General features: G+C 41.3%; 1 protein-coding gene across 1 annotated transcript in view; it reads left to right on the top strand.

Annotated features, from left to right (window-relative positions):
* zfhx3b (zinc finger homeobox 3b) overlaps nt 1–27,108 on the top strand; it is a 316,707-nt gene that overhangs the window by 5,050 nt on the left and 284,549 nt on the right. Inside the window, exon 2 of the mRNA XM_047580259.1 lies at nt 7,957–7,989. The gene's annotated coding sequence lies outside the window, so the exon portion shown is untranslated. The remainder of the gene's footprint in view (nt 1–7,956; nt 7,990–27,108) is intronic.

Here is a 27,108-nt window from a genome sequence, read left to right as displayed (position 1 = left end):
TGGGATGACTTAAAAAGATTGTATTTCAAAGGGTCTGTATAAGTAATTAGAATACCCGTGCGTTTTTCTGCAGTGAAACCAAACAGGGCAGAAGGCTGAGAGTCTGTCCTTCTCTTAAATCCACTGTTGCAGTACAGTGTCATCATTCACTCATAAGATGTAGACATGTATGAAATCTCCTATACAACTGTGTAAGACAAGTTTTGGCAGTCACCTGCTGCCAAAAGCATGAATTATAAATGAAAAAAATTAACACTTGGATGATAGACAGGCAGCAGGGGGCAATGGGAAAAGAGGAAAAACTGACCCACAGTAAAGGAGTGAAATGATTTCAACTCCTGTCATTTCCCACATTTTACTGGAACATTCGCCACTGTGGGGTTTGCTGTCATTGTCATGTGATTGTATGGAAAGCATTAACTTGTCCTGCGGTGATAATTTCTTCCCCGACATGTTCATAATATGAAATATTGGATCTTTTCATAAAATGGGGAGGGCTGAGGCTCTGGTGATCACTGGAGCTTAATTTTTTAATCAACTTCTCTTTTAAATGAAGCTTTATTAAATTACAAACTCACACAGTGGGAGAAGGACACAGACAGAGAAAGGCCGGTGTAAAAAATAGCTTTGTGGGATAATTAAATAAAATTAATAAAAGAAAAAAAAAAAAAAGCTCTGCTAGCATAGACTGAGGAGAATGGGAAGGAGACTAAACCCGGTAGCCATTTCATGCTTCGTTTTTCTTTCATTCTTTCTCATTAGGCTCTCAGGAAATTTACCATGTTAAATTATGAAAAGAAGAAAGGGATACATTGTCTGCGAGATATTGGTGGTTGGCAAATGACACAATTACATTCTTTTTTTTCCCCACATGTATATTGATGCAGGCTACACAAAAATCTAATGTACTTATTGTTGCTGCTCTGCCAGGCAAAAAGAGATCTGATAGCAGTTGGTTAAGCTCTGGCGTCTTTGGTCAAGCCTAAAGGTCTAAGAATACAACACTAGCATCCAACAAAATAAGGAGTAGAGTGTTATCCTTTCAACTATTGCAACTTAAATCCTTGTTTATACAAGAACATCTTAATTCTTAAGTGAGTGAATCACCTTTCTCAGTTGCATACCTTGGCTCTCGAGCAAAATTTCCGAGATAAGGGAGATCAATCCCTATGTCAACATAACAAGATTTGTTCACAGAAACAAACACAAAAAAATGTTTTCGGCAAGTTCATAACTCCTCGGTATTTCTCTTTGCAGACCAATATATTTTACGTCTAAATCCATACTAGACAAATAATGGATAGATGAAGCATGTCACCACATTTGTGGGAGTTTATCTGAGATTTGAACAACATCCACAAAGGCTGCCAACAAAAATTCTAAGTCATCCACAGACTCAAGGCGCTTTCTGTTGCCTCCCCACCTTCTTTGTTGCTTTACAAAAGTATAATTCAACCGATTCCCCTCCACTGTTGCCCTTTTTCTTTACCTTGTTAACTACATCCAATAGGAACAAATTCATATGTATTACAAACAATGCCTCCAAAACGATTGGCCTTCTCGTGCCCAGTATCACCGATCTCAGCAACAAAGCCATCGCATGCACACACTGTAACACATGACCCCAGGCACCACCTCTACCCATTCTTTACACTGCTCACATCTGGTCGCAGGTACAGATCCCTGGCCTGGAAATGGACAAGTTATGGAGAGTTTTGTTCCCTGTGCCAGAGCGGCACTAAACAAAATAAAATCACAACATCTGGTTTACTGTGCATCGGTGTATAAAGGTACACACACACAAAGGTGGTTTAGGAACAACTCAAAAAACATGAAAACCTACACAGTCTTAGGAAGGTGGTCATAATGTTGTATATAAGTGTTAATATTTTTTGGATTTTCTCTGTATATTCAGTATGTATTCATGTGAGATTCTGTACAGGCTGGCAACATATTTCCTCAAAAGACAAAAGACAATCTATCTCATCAACTGTTGCAGTTCTATTTCTGGACAAACTACCGCTTTTTTTTTCGGTGCTTCTTTCCTTTTTCTCCATCAGGACAGTGTGCTTTTGTGAGACATGACTGTCTGGCTTCCTAAATTGACTTAGAAAATAACTTCTGGTTTTATAGAAATGGGGTCAAAGCAGTTGTAGTAACTACAGTACATCATATTCCCTCATCAGTCCAAACTTCCCTTTCAACCACTAATTCGATCCCTTTTCAATCACTGCCATTCTCGTACTCCGGTTTTACTTTTACTTGATTCTTCAATGGCACGAATGCTGATTCTGTGTCATCAGTAGGTTTAGGTATCTTCATTAGTGAGCTCCAGTATCAAAGAAAATTTAATTTTGCATGTAACCAAGGACCTCACTTTGACCTTACAGAAGGTGACCTCACAGTGATACTGTGTGTGACAAGGGTCTGGTGGGAACTTGAGCAACTTTGTCATTGTTACAGTTGTGTGATGTTACCAGCAAGTGGCTGCTGTTTTTAGAGAGGTTTAGAGCCCAGGGTTCTGTACAACACCCATCCCGAGGTAGTGGTATAACGATTTTTACACTAGCTTAGCGTCCAACAACCATTCCAAATGACAAATCTCATAAATGTTTGATGAACCCAGCTTTTCTAAAGCAGGAGTAAGGTTTGTGGACCCCTATACATTCGTTTTCCAGTCCTTGTAAACTAATTTAGCTGTTTGAAAACTTGCTGCTGTTACCAGTCCAGAATGCATCTACTTATACTGACAGTTGCATGTATGTTATTAAGACTAGTCAATTTAATAAGTTGACTTTTGAAGACTAGCATTTCTTGTCGTAATGTAACAATTTGTCCTCACTTTTACCCTTTTCGACTTTGCGTAACTCCCCAGTTAAGCTTTCAGATTTCTTAGTCTTTCGCAAAAGGGAATAGTGTGCAAAATAGGTCAAATTTGATTATCCTCTAAAAGTTAACATTGAAATTAAACAGCCCTCCTGTTCAACTGTATGTAGCTAATAAGAGCACCAGTGTCGTTACGTAGACGGTTGCAGGGGTCCCATTTGTCTCGTATGGAAAATGTTAGACAGGTTTTTCCTCTTTACGTTGACAGCCTTTGTCTCATGCTTCCTGATAAGTTGGATTTACTGTATCCTGCTCTGTGAAGTTGTGTGTTTAATTCAGTATAGAAAATGTCTTTGGCCTACTTGCCTTGTTTGACTATTGCCTTTAACATTTCACACAGCTGTCCTTGACATTTTGGAGAGCCTTATGATTATTTATGGTCTTTTAAGAGATTCCACATTGTGCTGTGGGATTGCTATAATATATTGTCTCACTTACAGTTGTGTTTTTATGCTCACATTTTTTTTTTTTTTTCTCAGAGATGAAAAGTTTGAGGGACAAATGCTTTTACTCTTTAGTTTTGGAATAAACTTTCCTGGAAGCGGTTCACATGATGTCATGATTGGGAGGTGGTGTAGGAACCAAGTGCAGGACACCAGAAGATGAGGCAGGGATTAGTAACAAAAAGTACTTAGTGACAACAAAAGTCTTAACTGGGTCACAGGAAAATTTAACCTCAGCACCATGACACATGTTGGTAACACCCCTTGGTGTACTCAGAGCCTCTTACTTTGGAGATCCATCCACCTCTGAGTATTTGTTTCATGGGTTTTTGTAATGTTACTGATTGGTAGCTTTAGTGATGCTTGAGATTCAGTTTCTCCATAGCACCGACATACATTTTTCATGTTACCAGGACTGCTATGTCAGATGGTTAAACAAAATGCCTTTTTTTGTTAAATCATTTTGAAAGCCTTCACACACTGTAAGCCAAACTGAGTGGTGCTGAGCCAGGAGTTTGTAAGGAGTGGTTGGAATGATTAGAGTTACAGATGTCAGCAATTCGCCAGCACAAAAAATACTTTGTGGGTCTGACAACAATCATGGCTTTTGTGTAAGATTTCACAATTTTTTGATCAACAGATGTAGGATGATATCTTGGCAACTAATATAGCCGAAATATTCTGTTTCAAGAAAACAAGTTTAGGAAAATGTGTTATGCTGTGGTATGCCTTGTCAGGTGAATCCCGGCTCTTTGGGTTGTGTTAAATATAATGCAGAGGCTTTTCTGTAGTTTGTAATAAACATGTTTTATTACCTTTTTTTAAGAATGAGCTTTTCACTTTCTAGGAAGGGTCACCACTTATTGTTCTTCACTGAAAACATATGGGACACCAGCACAGGCGACAGAAGGGAGCAGATTTTGTCAGTAGGAGGCTGATCTCAGCAGCAACATCCAGTGAATCAGCCTGAGTTGATTGTTACGCTGCCTTACTTGGACTATTTATGTATTCTCTCAATCAGAACTGACTGGATTGAATAACTCAAATTCTGCACATCGTGTTATGGCACAAGGTTCAGTTTTGGGATTGGTCCAATCTTCATTTCTGTCTTCAAACAGGTGTTCCAATTTCCTTCTATAATCTTCGTGAGGTTAGCTAGAGGCTCGTCTAAAGACGGTGCGCAAATATGTGTGCGATTGGCCTTTTTTCCCTAGAACAAGCTTGTGTACATGTCTTTTTTGTTTTGCTTTTACATCCTATCCAATATGATTGTAGGTTCAGCGGCAGATTTTGAAATGACGCTCTCACAAATTGACTGCTGTATTTTTACCACTTTTTCCTTTGAAATAAAATGCTCCTGCTGTTGATTCGTGCACTGGTTTCAAATTATCCTTTTAAAAAAAAAAAATCCAAACTGGAGTATGACTACAAAACCTTACACTTACCTAACTTACTTAGTCATGGTCTGGAAAAAAAAAATTAATAATAAATAAAAACACGTTTTCTGCACATGGCGCAACCGCTTCTCTCATCCCGTCGTAGCATGACGTCTAACGTCAGTCTCAAAATCTTTAGATGGACTTCAAAGCTGAAAATATGGTAAATCTTATTTCGGCACCTAACATTGTGCGTATAGTTGCTACAGAGCGTGTAGTTGGGCTAATTCAGTTAGCCCAAACCTCTTCCAGCAAGGCTCTGAAGTTTTACTCTTGTGCCCAGTATGTTGTGAAATTGCAAACACTTTTATGTCTGTCTGTATGTCTGTCTGTCAAAATTTATAATGCTCTGATTTCTCACCCACTGGCAGTGTCTTTTTAATTAGATTATACTGGAGGAATAACCAGAGTTCAGAATGCCAATTTGTGTCCCAGACGGTGTAAAATTTGTTGTTACACCGCCGCCAAACAGAGCAGGTGAGAGGAGACGAGGTCCTCAGGCAAAGAGCAGCTGACTGCGCTGTAAGAGTTTCTCTGTCTCTCTCTTTTTCTCGCCTTCCTTCGCTTCCTCCCTCGCTCTTTGCAGTCAGACATTAGAGGCTCGAGAAGATAAATAAACACGTTATTCAAGAGCCTGACAATCGAAGTAAAAACGCTGAAATTTCTGAACAGATGATGTCCCCGGGGTAACGTTTTCTATAGAGAACAGGGGTGTTGGCGAGCAATGAAAGCATGTGTAGTGTACGCGCTGTATATTGAAAGTGACAGCGTGTTAGTTCACCCAGTCATTATTCAGAGTTCTGGCTGAGCAAGGGGTCAACTCCATGTCTACAAGTATGTTACAAGAAAAAGGACGAAAACATTTATTTCATAAAAATTGTTTGTCTTCGCTGCATGCGCGCCAATTGTGATACTTCTAAATGAAGTTAAAATATTACGATCAGGACTGTGCTGCATCTTTCGAGTGCGTGTTGGCACATGTGCATTTTTATGTGTTGCGTTATGTCTCATAAATATATAATTTACAGTAAAAATACTACCTCTGTCCAAAGAATATAGCTGAGTAAAGCAGCGAAGTGCACAGCTGCAGACAATTAGAGCTGGCTCTGAAATGGCCTGGGATTTAAAGTAAACATGGATGGCTTCCACAATCAACAACATTTACAAAAGCAGAAGAAGGAAGCTACTGAATTTGTGAAGAATGTGCAGTGGGAATGGAAAGCATAGAAGCATGAAGCCAGCAGATGTTGAAAATTAAATACATGCGGCATGTGGCTAACAGGACTGTGGGCTTATTCTTCTGATGGTGGAGCCTAGAGTTCTTGAGGGCTAGAGGACAGCTGTTCCGGGTTAATACTTACAGGTTTACATCCAACCAGCCATTGCTAAGATTTTTGTTTAAATGGATTTCCTTCAGGGGGAACCGACTTCAGTGTGTGTGCATACCTATGCACAGCTAGTATTGTTTTCAGCGGTACACATATCAAGTCTGATTCCTTCAAATTGTCAGGAGTTTGCAACAATTGACCATCAAATTGATTGACTTTAAATGGCTGGATGAAACCAAAGCCTTATAGACTCATGGCGTCAGAGAGCTCGGATTCTTTCGGGGACGTATCGCTGAAGTGCATTACCCTATGAGTGCCAACTGCTTTTGCTTTAAATTGCTGAAAAGACCTGAATTATAGATGATTGGCAGAAAGAACCTGATGCTCACTTGTGGCTTAGCGTGCACTCACTAAGTGTTTGCAAAGTTTCAGGGAGTGATGCACCGTGGCTGTGCAATGCAGGTTTCTTTCTGTGCTGCGAACAAACTAAAAAAGAAAAGGTCTTTAAAGGGCCTGTGTCAAATAATACAAACCTTTGTATTTTTTAATGGCTACAATGCAAGAAGACAGTTTTTATTGTTACTGAAAAACCTTGATATATAGGTGACTAATGTGCTTTAATGACCAAACTTTAAGATTTTGAAGTGAAATAAGTACAACAAATCTCAATGAAATGCAGTCCACTTCTTTCCCTGTTTTTGTGTTAAAGCCTCGGCTGACTCAAAATGAGATACATTCTCACATATTTATATTTGAGCTGCTCAAACCAAAAACTGGGAGTTACCCTGTGGAATGCATTGTGTTAAGTCTGTCTCTGTGTGGCATCTCTTAACTAAATATTAGCACACTGGCTAGTCAGCATGGTTCTTCATTCACCAGCTTTCACTGAAACAACTATATTCTGTTTATTCAAAGTAGCTGCCTGAAATGTCTCTGTCAGACACTCTGACTCTGTTAGCTCTCTGGCTTTCGCGGTGGAAACATGTCCGTGGTGTTTAAAATAGTTGCGTTATAAATTATTTGACCTAATCTGTACAGGTATCCATTATGACTCACGAGGCAGCGGGTGATTCTAGGTCCAGAGAGTTAAGGATTTGGGTTTCAAAGCCAGAAATGAAGTTTAACATTTGCCTTTTGTTTCGCCCCACAGCTTGCAGAAAGAAAGTATAGACTTTCATTGGAAAAGAAGGCACTTCATTAGAAAAAGAGCGTGCTGTCTAGCATACCGTGCCTGTTCATTTCACTGTTAATATTTCAAAATGACTCTAATATGAAACACATACTCTTTAAAGCTTTAGGTTTTGTTTTTTTTTCTGTTTGCACTATATGACATGTTCCTTGAATGTATCAATAATAAAGCCTTTATGAGTTAGTAAAGTCTGTTGTTTTTTTATTTAGTATGTTTTGTTTAGTCTTTACCCATTATTTTAGCAGTGAAGTAGTATGTGTTGTGAGTTTTATTACAAATGAAGCCTTGGAAATGTGCTGACACAGGAAATGATACCATGTCTGATTTGAAACTGCAAAAGGATTAAGAACTTTTTTAGGCATCTGATCTTTACTTTGTATTTGGGTTAAATAAATCCTCATGCATGATGTACTCATGGCAGTGGGTCAACTTTAGCCTTCCTGCTTCCCACCCCTGTCACTCCTCTCACCCCTGGTACCTCTGCTCCATCCGACCAGGTGTGTCTGTTCAGTCACCCTATACGGCTGAAGGTTGGGTAGTTTATTATGACTTAATTGTTGCCGTCGGCTCCCATCAGGATTTAAGATGAATGTTGCCAGCTGTTTCCCTGCTGTCGTCGTTTCTCTTCTTTTCTAACCGTGTCTTTTTTCTCTCTCCCTCTCCTCAACATACAGCGGCCATGTGGTGACGGCGAAGCTCCTGCAGTGGTGAGTACTTTACTATACTGTAGAGCCAGACTGTGATCCCAGCAAACATAAAAATACTCTGAAGATGTAGCCAAAAAAAGCCCAGCACGCTAGAGCCCAGATTAAAGGGGGGAAATTCTGTAATGTCTGATTTTGTAGGCTTATATTGTAGATTTTATTTGCAAAGACGGGACTAGATATGTCTGATAAGATGGTGCATATTCACCCTAACCGCTCCCCTGTGGATTCAGTGATAGGGAGATATACATTATGTATTTCACGTTAAATCACTTTTAAATGCAGCAGCGGTAGTAGTAGTAGTGGGGTTGTGCGAATGGTCAAATCTCCATTTAAAGAAGTGATGTTTTTTTGTGGCCAGGGGGGTGTCGGACAAAGTTGAAGCCCTCCTTTTCCCTGGAGGTGGACTGGGATCATTAGTTTTAGTTTTTGAAGTGTTTGGCCTTTTGATGTTCCTATGTTCTCTTTAGGCAGCCTGGCCTCAAGGATATTTAATATCACTCCTACAAATTTCCAGTTAGGAATAATTTGAACTGAGCATCTGTCAAAGAAATAGCCATTTAAATACATTGGTCACGGTTAAAGAGGCATAAAATGAAGCCAGATTAGACAGAGCACCTTTCTCTGAAGGCTGGGCCTGGTCGAGTGTGTGCCGACCTGGGGCACAGGGACCCAGAGAAACAGCTCCCGCTACCAGTTCATTAAATATAACTATCAGACACCGCTGGGATTTAAACTTTCTCCTGACTGCCCTCCTCATGCTCAGCCATGCTTGCCTCTCGTGCCACTGTGGCATGATGGGGATTGTCTTAGGGTCTCGGTTACTTGATATTTTATTTATAAATGTTCAGGGGAGTTGGGACTAGATTATATTTCGTTCTTTCTCTGATGCTTCGAGTAACAGGGGACTGGCTTCAAACATTCCCCTTGTGTTTCCACTAGGGTGTGCAGGAGGACCTTTATCAGTATGGAATCTTAGATTATGTCTTATCACCAAGAGAATCATGAAAGAGCATGCATTACGTCCTTTGAAAAGAACCTGGGTGTACTTACAGCAACCTACTGGGCTTAGCGCCAAAATGTTCGGCTTTTCTTCTGTCAAACACAAGCCACTCTCTGCATCTGATGAAACAGGAGGACTCAAGAATATTACATCAATGTTAATTATGTGAATTTGTGACACCGTGTCTCGTTCTATTGAGGAATAATGTTTTGTGACCGGTGCTTGTTCTTCTGTCTTTTTTGTCATTTCTTAACAAATTGACAGTTTGAGAATGAATGTGCCCATATATTCAACTTTTTGCTACCAGTAAATATACTTTCTGTCCTTATAGATTAAATAGACATAAATAATAGACTACAAAAACTGGAGAGAAAATATTTTTCAAATGTTGAAATGTTCTTTCCTGTTGCACATACCTTTTTCTGTCACTCTTGGAGTGACCGTCTGCGAATAAGGACACGTTGCATGAGCACAACCTCACCTGTCTTAGGAGAGAAATAAATAACATATTGGTTCCACATTGATTTGGAACAGAAGCAGAAGAAGTAATAGACAAAGTTGACTGCAGGTGCGACGCTTACTTTTACGTTACATTAACTACATTACATAGCCATCAAAGCTTTCTATGGATTTCTGTGTGGAAGCTGCAAAGCCTTGTTGTGATACAGCGGCTTTTCACTACAAACATGACCCAACTAGTGTCCCAGAAATGTTTTAAATTAATTATTTTTTAACGTGTTTCCACAAGCCTAGTGTAGCTGCTTGGGATATGTGATCAGGAACCATACATGGGAAACCAAAGCATGTTATTTGGAGGGCTTGTTGGTTAATCCATAATACCATTACATTATCACAGCCTGCTGAAGCTGTACAACTTTAAGAGTCACTTGAGGACTTTTCCTCCTCCTCGACATGGTTGCCCTTATTCTATCACGAAACAGCACCAACGCAATTAACCCTAAGAATGTTCATTAAAAAATTAGGTAAGCCCCAAGTGTTAAATGTCTAAAAATAGTTATCACCATGGTAAATAGATCACCTAAGGTCTGAACTAATCACTAATGAGCAGTGTGTGGAAATTCTAATCTAGCACCGAAATGACGGTCTATTACATTCATATGTAAATTGTGCACAGATGATTTTTTTTTTTTAACTTTTTAAATTTAACTTTACAAGTGGATACTGGATGTCATGCCTAATCTTGGTGTTGCCTGACACTAAGCACAGATCTATTAAAAAAAAAAAAATAAATAAATAAATTATATCTCCTTTCCACCAATGTACAGTATGTACCTCACTGAGTAGCGATGAGAGTCTTATATCAAAATTACTGAGGTTGTAGGTACTATAAGTATGACTAATAACTAATCCATTTTGTAAGAGTTGGATACAACACACATCCTGTCCATCTGTGCATGACTTCTAATATCAGCACTTGAGAAAAGACAAGTCATTATTTGGTAGTGTTCATCCTATTGTGTGCTGTTCAGTAGGTCAGAAATAAGAGTTGGTACTAGTTCCAAAACCTTAGCACAACAAAATGACTTTTACTACTGTATTTATTGCTAAGTAAAGACTATCGTTTGGGTCGAGCAGAACTTAGTAATTGTGTAGAATGAGAGGGTTTTCAGTATATGCGATGTGAGAGGGACCGCGCGGCCACTACACACTTTCAAGTTCGATTGGTTGTTAAATAACTAGATAACAGGGAGTAGTTAATCGGTCCGAAGTTGTAACTTTATCCTCTCTACTTTGGTTTGTCCTGGTGGTGGGAGGAGACGGTGTTGGAGATGAATGTGCTGTAACTGTGGAACTGCTGTGGAATAGGCTGTCAGTGTTCATTAGCCCAAGCCATCTCTATCTCAGGAGGAACGTGGCCAGTGGTTTAAAACCAATTTCCATTACCTGCCTTCATTTTATTAACTTCCGTACCATTACCAGAGAGCTTCCCTTTGACAGTTGTTCCTTCTCACTGTCTTGTACTTCTAAGAGATCCCTGCGGGAGCAAGGTTGTGAGGCTTCACTTATCCTGTACTCTGTGTTCCCTTTAATCGGCGAGTGCTGCGCCTCCACCCTCTCCATGCTTGTGGAAAACGTGTGCGGTGAGAATGCAGGTGTGAGAGCACTTACATAAAACTCCATTACACCTAGACTGATGCAAGTATCAGGCCAACGCAGTTTACCCCCCGTAGATTTCTGATCAGCTGTACAGAGAATTCAGCAGTAACACGAGTAAGGCCCTCTCAAAAGTTTAAAGCAGATCTCAGCCTAGTCTGAATTGTCACTGGCGGCTGACTTTGAGTCAGATACGCTGTCGTGGAATAATCCTGTGAGAGCCAGGGATGTGTGGTAAATAGTAACTGTGATATCTATCTACTCAATGATCCGAGTCCACCGCCGCTGATTAGATCTGTTGGGAGCGTTTGTCTATGAATAAGATTGGCTTTTCTCGCAGCCTAAGTGAAGAAGAAGCGTATGAAGCTCGTGAGATGCCCCTCTTCGTGACTGCCACCTGGGAGCACATGAAAATGGAGGAGGAGGTGAAAGGCCAGGTGTCTGCCACAGAATTTAATTAGAAAGACTGTGTGCTTTGTCCTCTGTTAAGTTGCTTCAGGCAGTCTTTAATTGCCCCATTCCCTATTTCTTCCAGCAGTCCCCTCTCTAAAGTTCATTAGTATTCATCTCGCAGCCGCATTTAAATGTTGTCTTCAAGGATTTTACATTACTGTACAACTTGTGTACATTGAAATGAAGCTACTTGAGTTGACCTGATGGGGTCAGTAATTGACTGGGCTGATTAATTTACTAGTTATTAAACATCTAATGTTGTGGAGAGACTCGATGAGAGCTGCAGAAAGAATCCGGACTCCAGACAGAATATGATATAATTAGTTAATTTAGTTTTTTAGTTTTTGGGGAATTTCCTTGCAGTGCATGAAGCCGCTGTACAAGAACACGTTTACAGACATTGTTTAATTGGTGGGACAATAAAAAGTAAGCGTAATAAATGAAGCAATATTCACGTAGGAATCAGAGTCCAAAGTTCAAAAATTGCAAATTCAAGCATGAGCTGAGACATTTATTTATTTTTTTACTGCTTTGAATAAGTGGCTTAAGAAGATTTTTTTGATCAATCAAGGGCTGATTTAACATTTAATGAAATCCATCTAGAGGACTGGCTCTGAGCCTTTGATAAATCATGAGTATGTTATAGGCAATTAATTCTTAATTTCATGATGGTATTCCCAAATACGTGAATACGTACAAATGCTTTTAAGAGAAAGCAAATTGCTTTTTTTTGAGGTCTTTTCTGAGTTAGTAGCCTTGAGCTTTATCCACAGTGTTTAACCCAGTTACCAGCGTTTAGGAAGAGATTAAGCTCAGCAATAACACTGACCATCACTCATTAAAACTGTAATCATGCGTAAAATGAGACTGATAGAATTTTCTTTTTTCTTCTTTTTTTTTTTCAGAGGTTGGAAAAAATGAATTATATATCCTGAAACAGAATTAATGAACAGAAAGTTAATTCAGCTGCTTTTAAAAAGATGGCAAGGCGCAAAATCCTCCCCGGCAAATTGCGGACCTCTCCCTGTTCATCACAAGCCGACAGAGGTTGTGCCCTCTCCAGAACGCACACACACACACATCTTACCTGCACTGCACGCACGCACACTAAAATACGTGTTCTGCTCTGCAATATAATATGTGGTTTATCTAGTTCCTGGGAATAGTTAAATCCTTCACGGGGGAAGCACTCTGTTGGTAGGATTACCTCAGTATTCGCCCACGGTTTCTCTCCTTATTATCACTTTTTTTCCCTCAACAGGCGAGTTTAAGGCCAGTGTTTTAATGTTCAGCTCTATTCAATCCCTAGCTTTTACACTGGATATAATATTTATTTTGGTTAATCACTTAAGTATCATGCTGAGCTCAGTATCTTCAGTAGATGGTAACAGAATTATGTGTATGGTGGGTGAAAGTCAGGGCACAAACACACTTTATATATATAAATATATATAGATATATATGGCATGAAAAAGTTTCCAAAGTAATTTTTTACTTTAAAATCCCTGTAGCTGATGGTTGTAGTCTGTCAGTTCTGCTCGCTCTGTCTGGCGTACATTGAATGCATCTTTTGTAGGATCTGAAAATGAAATGCCTTTTCTTCCCTTTAGAGCATTACAGATGTCTTACTGAATATGGACAGAGTGTACCAGAAAAGACACAAAGAAAAAAAAGAATAATGTCATATATAACGCCTTTGCTGTGCCCGCATTTGCTGTGCCTGTATTCTTTTATTAGCTCTTTGCACTGCTCAGGCCCCCCCCCCCCACCCCCCCTGCATGGTTCACTTAAGAGTGGACTCTGTACCTGCTGTTTTAAAGGTTCATTTTGAACTCACAACCAAGGCTGACACCTGAGGAACCCTGCCTTTGATTGATTGTTGAAGCCATTGATCTAATTTTGAAGCCTTTGAATTTCTCCTCTGCACCTACCATTTTTTTTTTTTGTAAGGAGCGGAATAAAACTAATTTCCTCCCGCCTCACGCAGGGCTTCGCTCTCCGAAGTGGGAAAACAGTATGAATAAATAAATAAATAAACCCGAGGAACAGGTCCTTCACAGTAGCACAGAGATTTTTATAGACTGGATCAATTAAATTTGTCTTATTTGGAACGATGGGGCTCCGTAACTCAATAAGAGGTAATGTGGTTGAAAATGCCTCTCACTGTGCGGCCATTAGGCCATGGGAGTTTTAACATGCGGGGATCACAGAGGCATAACACTGGTCTGAGCCAATTAGAATCAAGAGCGGCCTAGAATGCGGAGATGTGGGTGGGCATCCTGGGCTACCGAGTCCTGCTGCGAGGGCGAGTCGGAAATAGAGGTCTTCACAGCCAGGGCTTGATGGAAACCAGTAGTGCTTCTGAAAAAAAGATGGGAAACACTGGCTTTTACGTTTAACACCACAGAAAAAGCCACGAGTAACTAGGACCCTTATTAAACTCAGTCATTCTAATAATACACCTGAATATCACCTTTTTTCTTGACTCTGTAAAGCTATAAAAGCATCGTTACGTTGAAAATAAACACATTTTATGCTAAGGTAAAGGGGTTTGAACTTAAAAACAGTTTTCTAATTGATTTTTAAGCTGTTTGTTGTAGGACTATATGGATGTTTGCATCATATTTCACTGCAGAATTAATCATTTTCTTGGGTCTACAAGAGATGTTTCACGCTGAATATAGGAGAGTTTAAAAAAGATGTTCTCAAAACACAGAAGCTGTCAGGCTAAATAAACATCACATACTTTATAGTGTCCGCAGACACTTCCACAAACTGTTGTTTCCATTTTCTTCCTCTAATTGCATACACATCTGTGCTCAAAGACACTTCCACATGTAAACAGCAGGAGCTGGAGACGAGCACTTCAGTTATGTGGATGACCTTCGCTACCACCAGGGCCACTTGGCTTAAAACACACTCTACTTCAAATACACTGCTCGTGTCCTTATGACTGTGAGCTGGTGAGTGCATGTGTTTATATGTACTAGAGCCTACCTCCTGCTCTTTTGGCAGAATCTATGATGGCTTGAATTTCTACAACATTCTGCCGATTGGATTGGAGTGTAATCACTGAGCTACATACTTAATGAAACGCAAACAAAGGCAGTTGTGTTGGTAATAAACGAAGTACTGCAGTGACTGACACCAGGGCTGTATGAAGAGGGCCCTTTCACATGGCTGTTGGCCAGTGTTGGGCTGTTGTTGAAGGTGTACATGGTAGCGTACCGCAGATCTTACCAGCGTCCAGCTTTTCTTCCTAGACGCAGGCAGAATGAGACGACATTTTGTCTCCGTTTGATTCTTGAAATCGTCCTGTCATTGTTTAATAAATGATCTACTGGACTGATAATGTATATGGTTTTACTTATTAGAGGAGGCAGCACCCCCAGTGTCTCTCTTTTTATAAATACATATCAAAAATAATTTGCAAAGATGCTTAAAGTTGTTTTTCCTGAAATCTCTCCTTTAAATTCTGTCTTTTCCTGTTAGCTAAACAGTCATTCCTTTTACGTGTGTGTGTGTGTGTGTGGGTGTGTGTGGGTGAGTGTGTGTGTGTGTGTGGGAGAGGAATAGAGCCCGGATGTGTCACTTGCTATGTCGGGGAAGGATGGAAACACAGAGTGCCTCAGGACATTGTAACAAACTCCCTTGTGCCACCAGCCCCCCCGACACAATTACCCACTCATGTCTAATTGGCATTTGAGGCTTCTCTGCTTGATCGACCATGGCCACATCAGCTTGAAGTGGCAGGGCAGTGCCTGCCAAACTGTGACTTAACTGGTATCACGCTTTGTTACTCTTGTAGCTACTTACATAATTTGTTGATGTAAATTTACTCTGCCTAATTAACATCGTCAGCCTCTCATTTAATCTGAACAGACGTGGGATGCAGTCGGTCTCTGGTGCTACTGTCCGTTTTGCTGATTCCTCACAGCAGTGCGTAGGCCTGTCTCAGGAATCTATGTGACTTGGCTGAACAAATCCTTTACTCGGTACACACACACACACACAAGTTAGTCTCGCCATGTGGAGTTAAGGGGAGCGGGAGGGCACGAAACAAACTTTCCAGGAGTGTGCTGAATTAAAAAATTAAGTTCATCTCTGTTGTTGCTTGATTGAAAGTGAACACAACGGTACATGGACAAATCTGACTGGCAGGCTTTGCTGTGGAGAGGAACTTTGTTGTATTTGAGGAGACGGCGCCACTGACAAATAATCATGCTCTTCATTTGAGACCCTTTCTCTACTTTATGGTCTCTACAATATTTAATGGCCTGTTTCCACAGAATTGTCTCTGGATGCCTGTACAGTGATCATTATCCAACCAGATCTCCTCTGTTAATAAATGACAAGCGCCTCGAATATTGATTTGTTATCCTTTTTAGAAGCACCATCCAGTGCAGACGGCAGAATTATATGAATTTAACAAATGTAGGCGAACGCCAACTTCAGCCTCTTCGAACTAATTTCAGTTATTGTGATTTTGCATTGGGTGCTATATGAATGGTTTTAATAGTGACTGGTTGATGGTTAAATGAGAGCTACAGCTGGACAGAGCTGGGCTGATATGTACCAAGCCACCCACTCATTCAGCCAGTCAGGATATTAGATCAGACTGGTGGTTTGTGATGGTGGCAGGGTCAGTGAGCATCTCATTCGTGCGCCTCCCACCCCGCTCCCTCCCATTTGCTTCTCTACCGCACTGCAGGGTAATCAGGACAGCGACACTTTATGAGAGAGGAGACGACAAAAGGATTTGCACACAATGCCTGACAGAGGAATATCTAATTTGTCTCCAGAGTTTGAACCTAAGTGAACAAGCACTAAAGTTAAAGGGATGAAGTTTGAGTACATTTAGCCTAATTGTTTGCATTCAGTTGAATCAGATCATTCAGATGTTGAAATGATCATTGATTTTTTTTTTCTTGTGTAGGATACATTATTATTTTTTTTTTCAGTTCATTTCAAGTCATGGTAATAAGTTCCCTTCACAAATTTGCACCAACTCCACTGAAAAGTTTAATTGCCCTTTTTTCTAAGTATAATGTTTGTGATATTGTGTGTGTTTGTGTGTGTGTGTGTGTGCCTGTAGCTAAGTGAAGATTAAGAATATGTGTTGGGACTTTGGTGACAATCTGGAAGAGCAAGTCTGAAATTAGAGGTGAAAGAGTTAAAATATTGATAGCACCGCTCTGTGTCCATTGCTGGCCCATTTATTATTCATCCTACCTTGAAGGTTGCGTGCAAGGCGACCCCTTTTCATTCAGCCTCTACCTGCTTACTCCTCTCCTCATAAGTTGTGATTCAAAGTGATTCCAATTCATCGGCTATGAAAGCACGGTTCAGATATGATAACACTGTGTACGTCTGTGTTTGAAATAAGTCTTTTATGCACCCTACATGTGTGTCTTTGTTGCTGTTATGCCAATGGCTTATGTTTTTGTGCAGCGTCTGTGTGACGAGCATCACAGGCTCCAGTTAAATGTATTTTTATGTTCAAATAATCATCTCCTGTAACCTCTAGGGGGTCGCGGGGGTCGCTGGAGCCTATCCCAGCTGTGATCGGGTGAGGGGAGGGGTAACATCCTGGACAGGTCACCATTCACACTCACACCTACGGCCAATTCAGAATCACCATCACCACCTAAAAGCACGTCTTTGGACAGTGGGAGGAAAAGGCCAGTCGGACTCGATCCTTCTTGTTGTGAGGCATCAGTGCTAACCCCATACCACTGTGCCACCCATGTATAAATAAGGAGCGAAAACATAAACCAAAAATAAATACATTTTTTAACATTATTAGAGGTTTTTAATAATAGTTTAGGGCAGTTAATACAATAACAATCATTTCTTATTATAGTTTAGTTTGTTAGTTTGTTAACAGCAAACACCATGCAAGCTCAATACATTTTTTACAACACATAAACACTCACTATCAATCGGGCAAACAGAACACCAAAGAAGGATCCAAATATACTCAGATACAAAAAAAAAAAAAAGACAGACAAAAGTCAAACTAGATTCAAACCAATCTGTATTGATCATTATGGTCATAACCAACATTCTGGACTTCTGGCATAAGTCCCAACAGGGTTTTGAAGACTAGTCAAAGTGAAAGAAAGAAAGAAAGAAAGAGAAATAAATAAATAAATGAATATATAAAAACAAGGAGTCAGGCAAAAGGCAGGCTCTTGATATGAGTTACAGACTGTGACCAAGTTCTGTCATATTCACCCTCCAACCCGTGCCCTATACACCTAATTTTCTCCAGATCCAATCCCAACATCACCTCTCTAATCTGATGGACATAGCCAGGAGAGCTTCCAGTTCCCCTTCCAGTCCAGCAGTATCAGACGGTGGCCACGCAACGATGCAAAGGCAGTTGCATTTTTGTGAAGGCAGGACAGCTTCAGCTCATCTCTAACCACACCAGAGGCAGCTATCAAAGAGTCAGGCTGGAGTGTTTTGCCAGGTGCTGCTGAGAAAGCTTGGAAGACTGAAGACCAGAAACCCTACAAAGATGGACATGACCAAAACAATGAGACAGGAGAATACTGACATCTACAATTTGTTTCAACATTAGGGTGTAATTTAGACAGTCGGTCATTAGGCCTTGATTTTGTCCCACGTATGAGGGCAGCTGTCCAGAATGAACGCTTCTATTTTTAATATTGCTCCTTTATTGAGTGGATTTACATTTAATGTGGCTGCTTTTTTTAAGGCTGATTTTTTAATCAGATTTTACTCGTAATATGTGTGACGTTCTTTTTAACTTAACTTTATCATGGATAAATGTTGACTTATCTATACACATAGAATTATTTCAGATTTTCAGCAACTCAAATGATTTATATTTCACAGTGGGCATATTCGCCAGTGGTTTTTTGAAGATCTCTTCGGGGCTTCTAAACAGACTTTGGTCAGTAATAAATAGGAATTCCCCCGAGGGTAAGGCTCATAGGTGATGTTTATGTTGACCAATTGAACCACAGCCTGGAAACCAGAGGAGTAGCGCTGCTGGAATTGAAGCAGGTGGGTTCTGGGCTTCAAAGACCAAAAGATAATCTTGTGAAAAAACCTAAAGCCAGGCTCTAAAATGTGCTGAACATCTACGAGCTTCTGCTCACAAAGACACAAGGCTCATCATGTGGTTTGAGCCAGCCCAGGAATGCTTTGATGCTGCTGATCTCCGAACTTTTGTTAGTTTATTTGACTGAGTTTTTATGTATAATATGTATTCCAAATGCCAGCTCTTCTTTAAAGCACTTAAAGGAAATCCTGAAGAAATAACCTTGGAGTTGGGGGCTTGTGCTAAAGCATCAGTTGATTCAAAGGCTCAACGACAAAGTCGACCATAACACAGGAGGAAAGTGCCAGGTCAATCGCTGGATAAAGTGTAGTAAAGAATTATATCACTTTTTTTTTTTTTTTTCATACATTACTAATTATCTGAGCAGAATGGTAATATTGACAGACTTATTGTTGTGTTAACTTTTTCAGTGGTTTGGTCAGTGCACCGACCAACACACAGTTTGATGCCAGTGCCTTAAATTCAAAATGTTAGGCACTGGCATAAAGGCATTTGTGTTGAGCATTTAATTAATTGTAGTTTTCCACCTGTGAAATGTGCAAGGGACTATTTCAGTCTGTTTAATCAAACAATATATTGTGCTCCAATTTGCGCAGAAATGTTTCAGAATGGTTTTGGTGTCAAGGTAAAAAGCAGTGGAGATGCTCCTGTGTTGAAACTCAACTTTGTATGGACATCTAGATCCACTTTTCTCTCTTTTAGATGACTATGTGACATTTGTAATGCTGTATTTAATTGAAACTGAAGACATTCCGTTTTTGTAACCCACTAATTAGTAGTATTCAATATGCATGCTGGATTAAGATATTGGTGCACTACATGAAGGACAACGCTGGTTACATAAAATAGTTTTATGTCAAAGCAATTTCAGCTGTAGCTTCCTCCGCTTACATGATTGTAAAGGCAGAATTGATAGACTGAATGAGAGACTAGGTTTTATTTTCCCTTTGATATACATAAGCATTTCCAATTAGGCCTACCACCAGGGCTGAAGGCAATTGAATGATGTACAGTCATCTCTAACCCCTGACAGTATGAATAATTGGCCATGTTTGCTTCTCCAAGCCACAAATTTCTATGTTTTAAAGCGAACTCTGTGAAATGGTCTTCAAAAGGGAACGGAATAACACCAAATAGATGTAAAGTAATGAAGGAAATGGCCTCCAAGGTTCCATCTTAGTTCATGAAGCAGTTTTTGAGTGGAGAGTGATTGTATTCCTTTTGCCTGCAGAGGGGGGTGTTGTCCTGGACATGAGCTCCTGTCCTGTGTTTTAGGCAGCACTACCTGCTCTGCCTTCCCTTGCATATATGGTTAATGTTTTTGTATGCAAATCCAAAGCATGTTGTCATATTACGAAAAGGTGTGTATCTTGGTATGTTTTTTTTTTTCATATTCAAGTTTTCCATCTAAACTCCTCTTTTTTCAAGCACATGCAGTCAGCACACTAACATCCTGGGGATCTCCTGTTACTAACGAAATCTACATATGAAAATGTTTCTCTGCTGCCACACAGTCAAGTTACAGTGTGAGACGGATGTGATTTAGCGTAACCTTAAAATGATTTACCAGAACATATAAATGAGCTTCAAAAAAATTTGAACAGATTCCATTTGGCATAAGATTGTGCAGGTAAAAAGCGGCTCGGCGGAGTGTTGTACAAAAACAGTCCATAAATATGAGAAATAGTTCAGGTTGAAGAATAGGCTACAGAGGTGGGAGATGAGATAGCGGCGGTTCAGATGGCCCCCCTCCTGGTGCCGGCCGTCAGAAGGAACGAAGTAGCCATTTTGTGGCGAGTGCGGTGGTGCGGTAGAGATGAGATGGTTAACACCCTTCTGCAGTATAGCCACCCTCCTTTCTCTCCCTCTAATTCTCTCTCTCCCCCTCTTTCTTTTCCTTGCTCTTCGCTCAGTCGACTATGAAGACACTTCATCTTCCTTGACAGTATGACCACTGCTGCATGTTCTGATGCGTTCAGCATACCTTCATTGCATCATAAATAAATCAGAGAAATGACTTTTTCTTTCTCTTTCGCTCACATGTTCCTTTATCTCTCCCTCTACTGCGCCGGTTATCTCGAGGAGTCGCTGGAAAAAAAAACGGGAAATGGTGTGCTGGTGGATTTCCTGTGTGTCTTTCCTCTTCTGCTGCTCTCACTGCATGTGCAGGATCATCACCTTTTACATTATCTCAAAGGAAAGAAATTATTTTTGCTCCATAATGATATTCAGTCCCTGTTATTACATTATCTGCTTTAATTTTAATTTAAATGTCATGGATCCGAGGGTTTTTTGTTAACGAGAGCCCAGAAAATGCAAAATACAAACTTGTGTAATGGAAACAAAGTAGTGTCATTTTTCTTTTTTTTGTTCGAAAGGGGTTTTGTGTTATGACGCGGCGCCTTCGCAAATCATCTCGACGTGCTTTGTTATTTATTGCACGGCCAAAAAACACACACCGACCAACAAGCACGTCTGTACATTGGTGGGGCTGTAGATTACATGAGCAGGCGCCGTACGTATGGGTGGATGGAGGAGAAGGGGGGTGTGGAGAAAGATTGTCAAGAAGCACCCCCCCCCCCCTCCACTACCCCCCTACTGACTCCCAGTTACCCAGTCCCTCCACCCCTTCCTGTAATCTCCACTCCTCCACGGGTAGTCTCAAACCTTGTGTTCGTCCACCACCAACCAATTACCTGGCAACCCTGCCCTTATCCCCAGCACAGGCGTGATGCTGCTGCATGATGGGGTTTTTGTATATTGAATTCCATCTCCTGGTGAGATAAAGGGTGTAGGAACAGGGCTCTGCCGCTGTGCTAGATAAGTGTTTCTCACAAACCGTTCCTCACTGCTTCTTCTGACACTGATTGTGGAGAAAAGAGACATTGGGGATGGCGGGGGGGACGGCATGGGGTGGAGAGTTGTTGCAGCGAGATGGGACCCAATTTCAGTATGATTTTCCTCTTGTTTTTAATTTGTTACAAAGCATCTCAGAGTGAAGTGGGAGCCGGCTCCTGAACCCTTTCTGTTTCGTGCTTGTGAAGGCGACTCGTCACTGTTGAGATCAATATTCAAATGGCATGAGAATATTTTCTGTGGCAACACTTCTTCTCATTGTGGACTTACCAAACACCAGATATTACTCCGTGGATCGATAGTTTATCTTCATTTAGGATGGCTGTTCTATCTACAGAGGTGACAGTTATGGCTTGAGCAGCTCTGTGGAGTATCAGCTTTTATTCAGCTTCATCCCTTCCCTCTCAGTCCTATTTGTAAGCTGTCCTGAGAAGTGTCCCTTGGTACCTATGGCCTGAGCCGGGCCCATCTATCTGTCTTTGTCTGGCCCACTGCAGGGAACCACACACTCATTGGTTGTCCTGGGGAACAATGTAAGTGATGGACCACCATTCATACATCAAACCTGCAAGGCGTTTGACAGTGCAGGACAGAAACATTGAAAATAATGACCAGAGCAATATGTATCAGAGGTTAAAAATAGAGCACTGCAGAGAAGCCCTGGCAAAGTTTAAGCTGAAAGCTTTTTTTCTGTGACCCGCCCAACCCCGGCCCTCCCACTGTTTTAGAGGTTAATGGAAGCTGCCTTGAGCGCAGAAGAAAAGATGTTTCCAGTTAGCTAGAGTGAGTGATATTCAACTACTTGGACACTAATATGCTTCAATTGAATTTCTCCCTTTGTCAGAGGGGAGTCTGTCCTGCCATGGACCCTCCCTCACAGCTGTGCCTTTGCCTCTCTCCGCCGAACCAGCGCTGAGCTCAGCCCCAAAGGTCAAGTGTGAGGGGTCAAGTTTAACCTGAAACCAGACAGGGTGGGGGGGTGGGGGGAGGGGGGGGTCACTACTGAGCAGTTAATTGCTCAGCACCAGTCTGCGTGTTTGTATATATATATATAAGTGTATCTGTTGTGTATCTTCGTGGTTGTGTTTCTTTGGTCTTATGCGGACCGGTGCAGGTGCTATTCACGTAACAGCTCATCGAGGACATACTGTGCATCACACATTCAGATAATTCACCAATGCTAAATAACTATTTTAACATCTGTGCTCGCACGGCCGTACCCACTGCAGTCCTCTCATGTAGCTGCATGCCAATATTTTCTATTCTGTCACAGATGAAATCAAATGGGAGCCATGCAGGAAGGAAAATCTAATCACATCGGATAACGGAGATGTATTTGAGAGACATTCTGATGCTGCGAGTGAGCTGCTGTCTGTCTCAACTCTGTGTGGACACACAGCCCATCTGGATACACAGCTCTGGGTCTAATCAGAGCCTGTGTACAAGGCTGTCCTATTGCTTTCACATGTGAGCAACTTAATGGAGAGTTTCTGTTGCTGCCCTGTTTTAGTTTAGTAAATTGCATGTGGATCTCGAAGCTGTTCATGTACATAAACATGTGTATCTCTCTCACTCACTTTCTCTCAGACACACACACTCACAGCGTGAGTCAGCCCACACCTGGAACAGATAAAGAGTCTTTCATGTTGCAGGGCTATCCTGAGGTCAGTGAGTGCTGGTGTTGAGGGCTCGTTTTTTTTTTTTTTTTTTTTTTACAAGCAAGTGAGTGGAGCTGAAGAAGAAATGAAAAGGAACCATATACATCCAGGTGTTGCAGAGGTAAGGAACTTATATTGGTAGTGATTCCTTCCCTGATACCTTATTCCGCCACTACATAGATGGCCCCTTGGCATCATACCTTTCCCATCTATTGCATAGATGTCTTCTGAGCTAGAAGACGGACTGTAGTATGCCATTTGAATTATCAACGGTTCATAAACAAAGGTCTGTCTAACTTTTCAGTGTAGTGTTAGGTATTTTGCTTTTGGTTAAATAAGTATAAACAGTCGCTATACTGGCCTTACACACATATATATAAACAGAAAAAAACATATATACAAATGAAAACCAATTCCAACCTGATCCAGTGTACATTTTTGTTCTTTTTTGGGGAAAGTTCCAATTTGATCATGTGCAGCTCTCATTTCATATTGATATTTTGATTTTTTTTTTTTTACCAATGATCCTGATTCTATTCTTTGTATTTTTTTTTTTTTTTTGCAATGAAGCTTAACTTTCAATACGTTTCAATAGAAAATTAAAACTAGTTCTGTAAGAATAACAGGTTGTTGTGTTATTGAAATGTCTCTATTTCAAATCCAGACAGAAAGTCTTGTCACGTGCCATGAAAGCATCTCCACAGCCAGCAGTAAAGACAGAATACCATATAAAAAAAACCTTAGGAAACGTTTCTCTGTTGCTCTGAATGTCGCAGTAGCAGCCTCTGTTTATGTGGTCGTGTGAGTGCAGGCTTTAATGTGTGTGGATTGAAATGACTGAGCGGAGCTCTCCATGTCCAGTTTCTCACAGTAGTCTGTGTGAGTGTGAGAGTGGGCCGTGACACCCGTATCCCTGTAAAGTTTCCGGTGCAGGTGTAATTCCCTGTAAAACGCCCTATAATTTACTGCCCTTTGGGAGCGCACTGTCTCAGGGTGTGAAAATCAATAGGATGGCGTAGAGGGATTGGGCACGGTGCTCTGTGCTCAGCCACACTATGGCAGCAGTTAGGGTAATTCTGTAATGGCAGGGGATGAGGTTCAACCTATCTAACGCTCTATCTGAAGCAGATAAATGTTTTACAACACCATCATTTAACCCTTCCTACCCACTCCGCCCTGCCCCCAACTCCTCTGACGGCTCTACCTTCAGGGATCACCCCTTGATCTGAGGTGCAGACTGCGGTGATGGTGGTAGTATTTGTGTGTGTGTGTGTGTGTGTGTGTGTGTGTGTGTGTGTGCGGGGTTCACCCCCTCATCTCCCTGGGTGTGCATTCCAACTCTTTATGCTCTATAACCATGTAAAGATAGCCCGAGGCGTTTTAGCATATAGCCTATCTTCAAACCCCCCTGTCGTTTCAAGGGTAAGCCACGTGGAAAACATGCATTGAATCTTACAAGATGCTGCATGTATAATGTATAGCAAAGAGCAGATCATATAAACCGCTGAATAATATAACCCTAATTCGGTGCACATCTAAGCGTACGCGGTGAGTAATTGTGCTCTAAAGCAATCGGCTTGATAAGAGTAATCATACGAGATGTGGCTAGCGTGGACGTAGGGGAATGATAGAGGATAACTCCAGATATAAAGCAGAATATAGCACTACTGCCTACACTTTGTTTCAAATAAAAGGAGGAGCGAAGCCTTTGTCGGAGTCGGCGTGAGCGTGATGCTGAGGATATGGCTGAAGAGGGAGATCCCACACGGACTTACAGCCCAGTCCGCATGACGCGTCTCGGCTTCAGCAGGGACGCGCAATTCATTCTGTCAGAACGGAGCGGAGAGATCTCATTGTGCCTGCCTGGATTGGCACCAACAGCAATCACTTGTTTCTGATTTATTAGATAGCCAAGGAAATTAATTTTGTTCCAAAATGCATGGTCGGAAATTAGATGGTGAAATTGTGTGAAAGAATCAGTGATTGTTTTCCCCCCCAGCTATCTCTCCAGAGGTGCTGATAACTGCTGATCTCTGTGACACCATTAATGAAAAACTTATTCAGATTCAAGGGGGGAAAAAAATGGTCTTCAGCGGTGTTGTAATTAACTTGGCTATCTCTCCAGCCCTTAAAGTGATTTGAACCACCAATCAACATTCCCTTGGAAACTGGTCACTGGCTCTCAGGTCGTGGCTTTCTGCGGACCTTAGGAAGCTCTGCTCTCCATTCTACTTCCTGTTCACATCTATGGTACTTCAAGGAGGAAAAGACAATATGCAGAGTTGGATTGGCCATCTGGAGTGGTTTGACATATCATATACTCATACCGTTTCTTTGCTTATTGTAGCGCATGTTAGAAATGTGCGTCAGTATCAGAAACAGTGGAGAGGATGTGACACAGTAACACGGGGGGGACACACAGGACTTCCTGTTTGATTGTGCATCTGTGTGGTATTTTAGTAATAGTTTCACGTTATTTGCCCTTGCGGTCACACTTAATCATACCATGTCCAGAGATGGCCACATTCATTATCTGCCACAGTGTGTATCAGCGGCTAATAGCTAATTCCATCTCAATGTGACACGATTGACTGTGGAGAAAATCTTCACTTCTTCTTCTTCTTTTCTTTTTTCTTTTGCCAAGGCTGGGCAGTTATAAAGGGAATGAGTTTAGAAAGCTGTTAGCGTTGAGCTTTTTCAGGGGGACACATTTTGCATTTGTATGCATATTCAAAGCCATGGCCTTTAGCATTATGAACTTGAAATGAGTGTGTTTCTGTCCAATTTAAAGGCAGCGAACGCGGAAAACAGACGACAGTCTGTCTTCCTTACCTCCTCTTTACTATCGGCGAGCCGAACGTGTCGATAGATTCTCATTGTCACCTGTCTCTTTAGTACTTAGGTTTTGCAACTGCGTATAAATCAGAATAAAAAGGCAAGGCGAGATTTTTTATTCGGGCCACTTAGCGGCGAACACGGTGACGTACGGCCATAAACATGTAACGTGCGCAAACACGCCAAACTTGGAGCGTCGCACAACAACTATAAATTCACACTAATCCCTGCTGGAAATTTAACAATATACTCTCATTCCTCTGTGCTTCGCTCTTCTACTCTATCCCCACCATTTTCTCCTCCGCCAAGGGTCTTCCACCATTTTCTCAGGATTGAATGCAAATTGGTTAAAACACTGATCAGAACTTATTACAAAATGGAGCCTTGCTTAGAGAAAGAAATGGTGCATCACTATGAGTGTGTAGATGGGAGGGGCTGGGGGAGCCTGAATGCGGGCCGCGATCAGGGGTGGGTGGGGCTACTGGGTGTGTGTTTGTGTGTGTGTGTGTGTGTAGAGGGGGTTTTCTGGTGCAGGGGTGGGAAAATTAGATTTATTTTTTTTTTCATGGGGGGAAGAGAGGGAGGGTGGAGGGCAGCTATGGGGTTCAGTAATGGCACCTCACTGTATTTTATATATGTGCAGATGGAAGAAAATGAAAATGTTTTCTCAGTAGGTTTTCTTCATGCATTTTCTTTCTCTTCTGATGTGTGTGTGTGTGTGTATTTCTCTCTGTCTGCATTTAACCCCTCCCTCTGCTCTCCTTTTTTTTTTTTTTTTTGGGCTTGCAGGTCCCCAAGGTTATATCATGTCTGGACATCTAATCAGGCCAAGTCTTGATGCTGAATATGCCGTGCCCCTCACCCTTAAACCCTATTCTGTTTATTCTGTACCTGCCATTGCATATTCAGAGTCTTTGTCCGGTCTGCACCGCGCCGCACACCCCGCTGTGATAAATGAACACGACCTTGGAAAATAGAAAGGTTGAAGAACAATGATCTTGCCTTTTTTCCTGAATTCATTTTCTCCCATACAGCCTGCGTTCGGCAGGACGCGGCGCGTATCTCGCCGTCGCCCGTGTCCGGTGAATGTTTGCATTCGAGCATCTGAA

The sequence above is a fragment of the Mugil cephalus genome, chromosome 3 (assembly GCF_022458985.1).
Source record: "Mugil cephalus isolate CIBA_MC_2020 chromosome 3, CIBA_Mcephalus_1.1, whole genome shotgun sequence".
Lineage (NCBI taxonomy): Eukaryota > Metazoa > Chordata > Actinopteri > Mugiliformes > Mugilidae > Mugil > Mugil cephalus.
The sequence above is the reverse complement of the archived record's forward strand: the minus strand, read 5'-3'. Positions and strand labels throughout refer to the sequence as shown.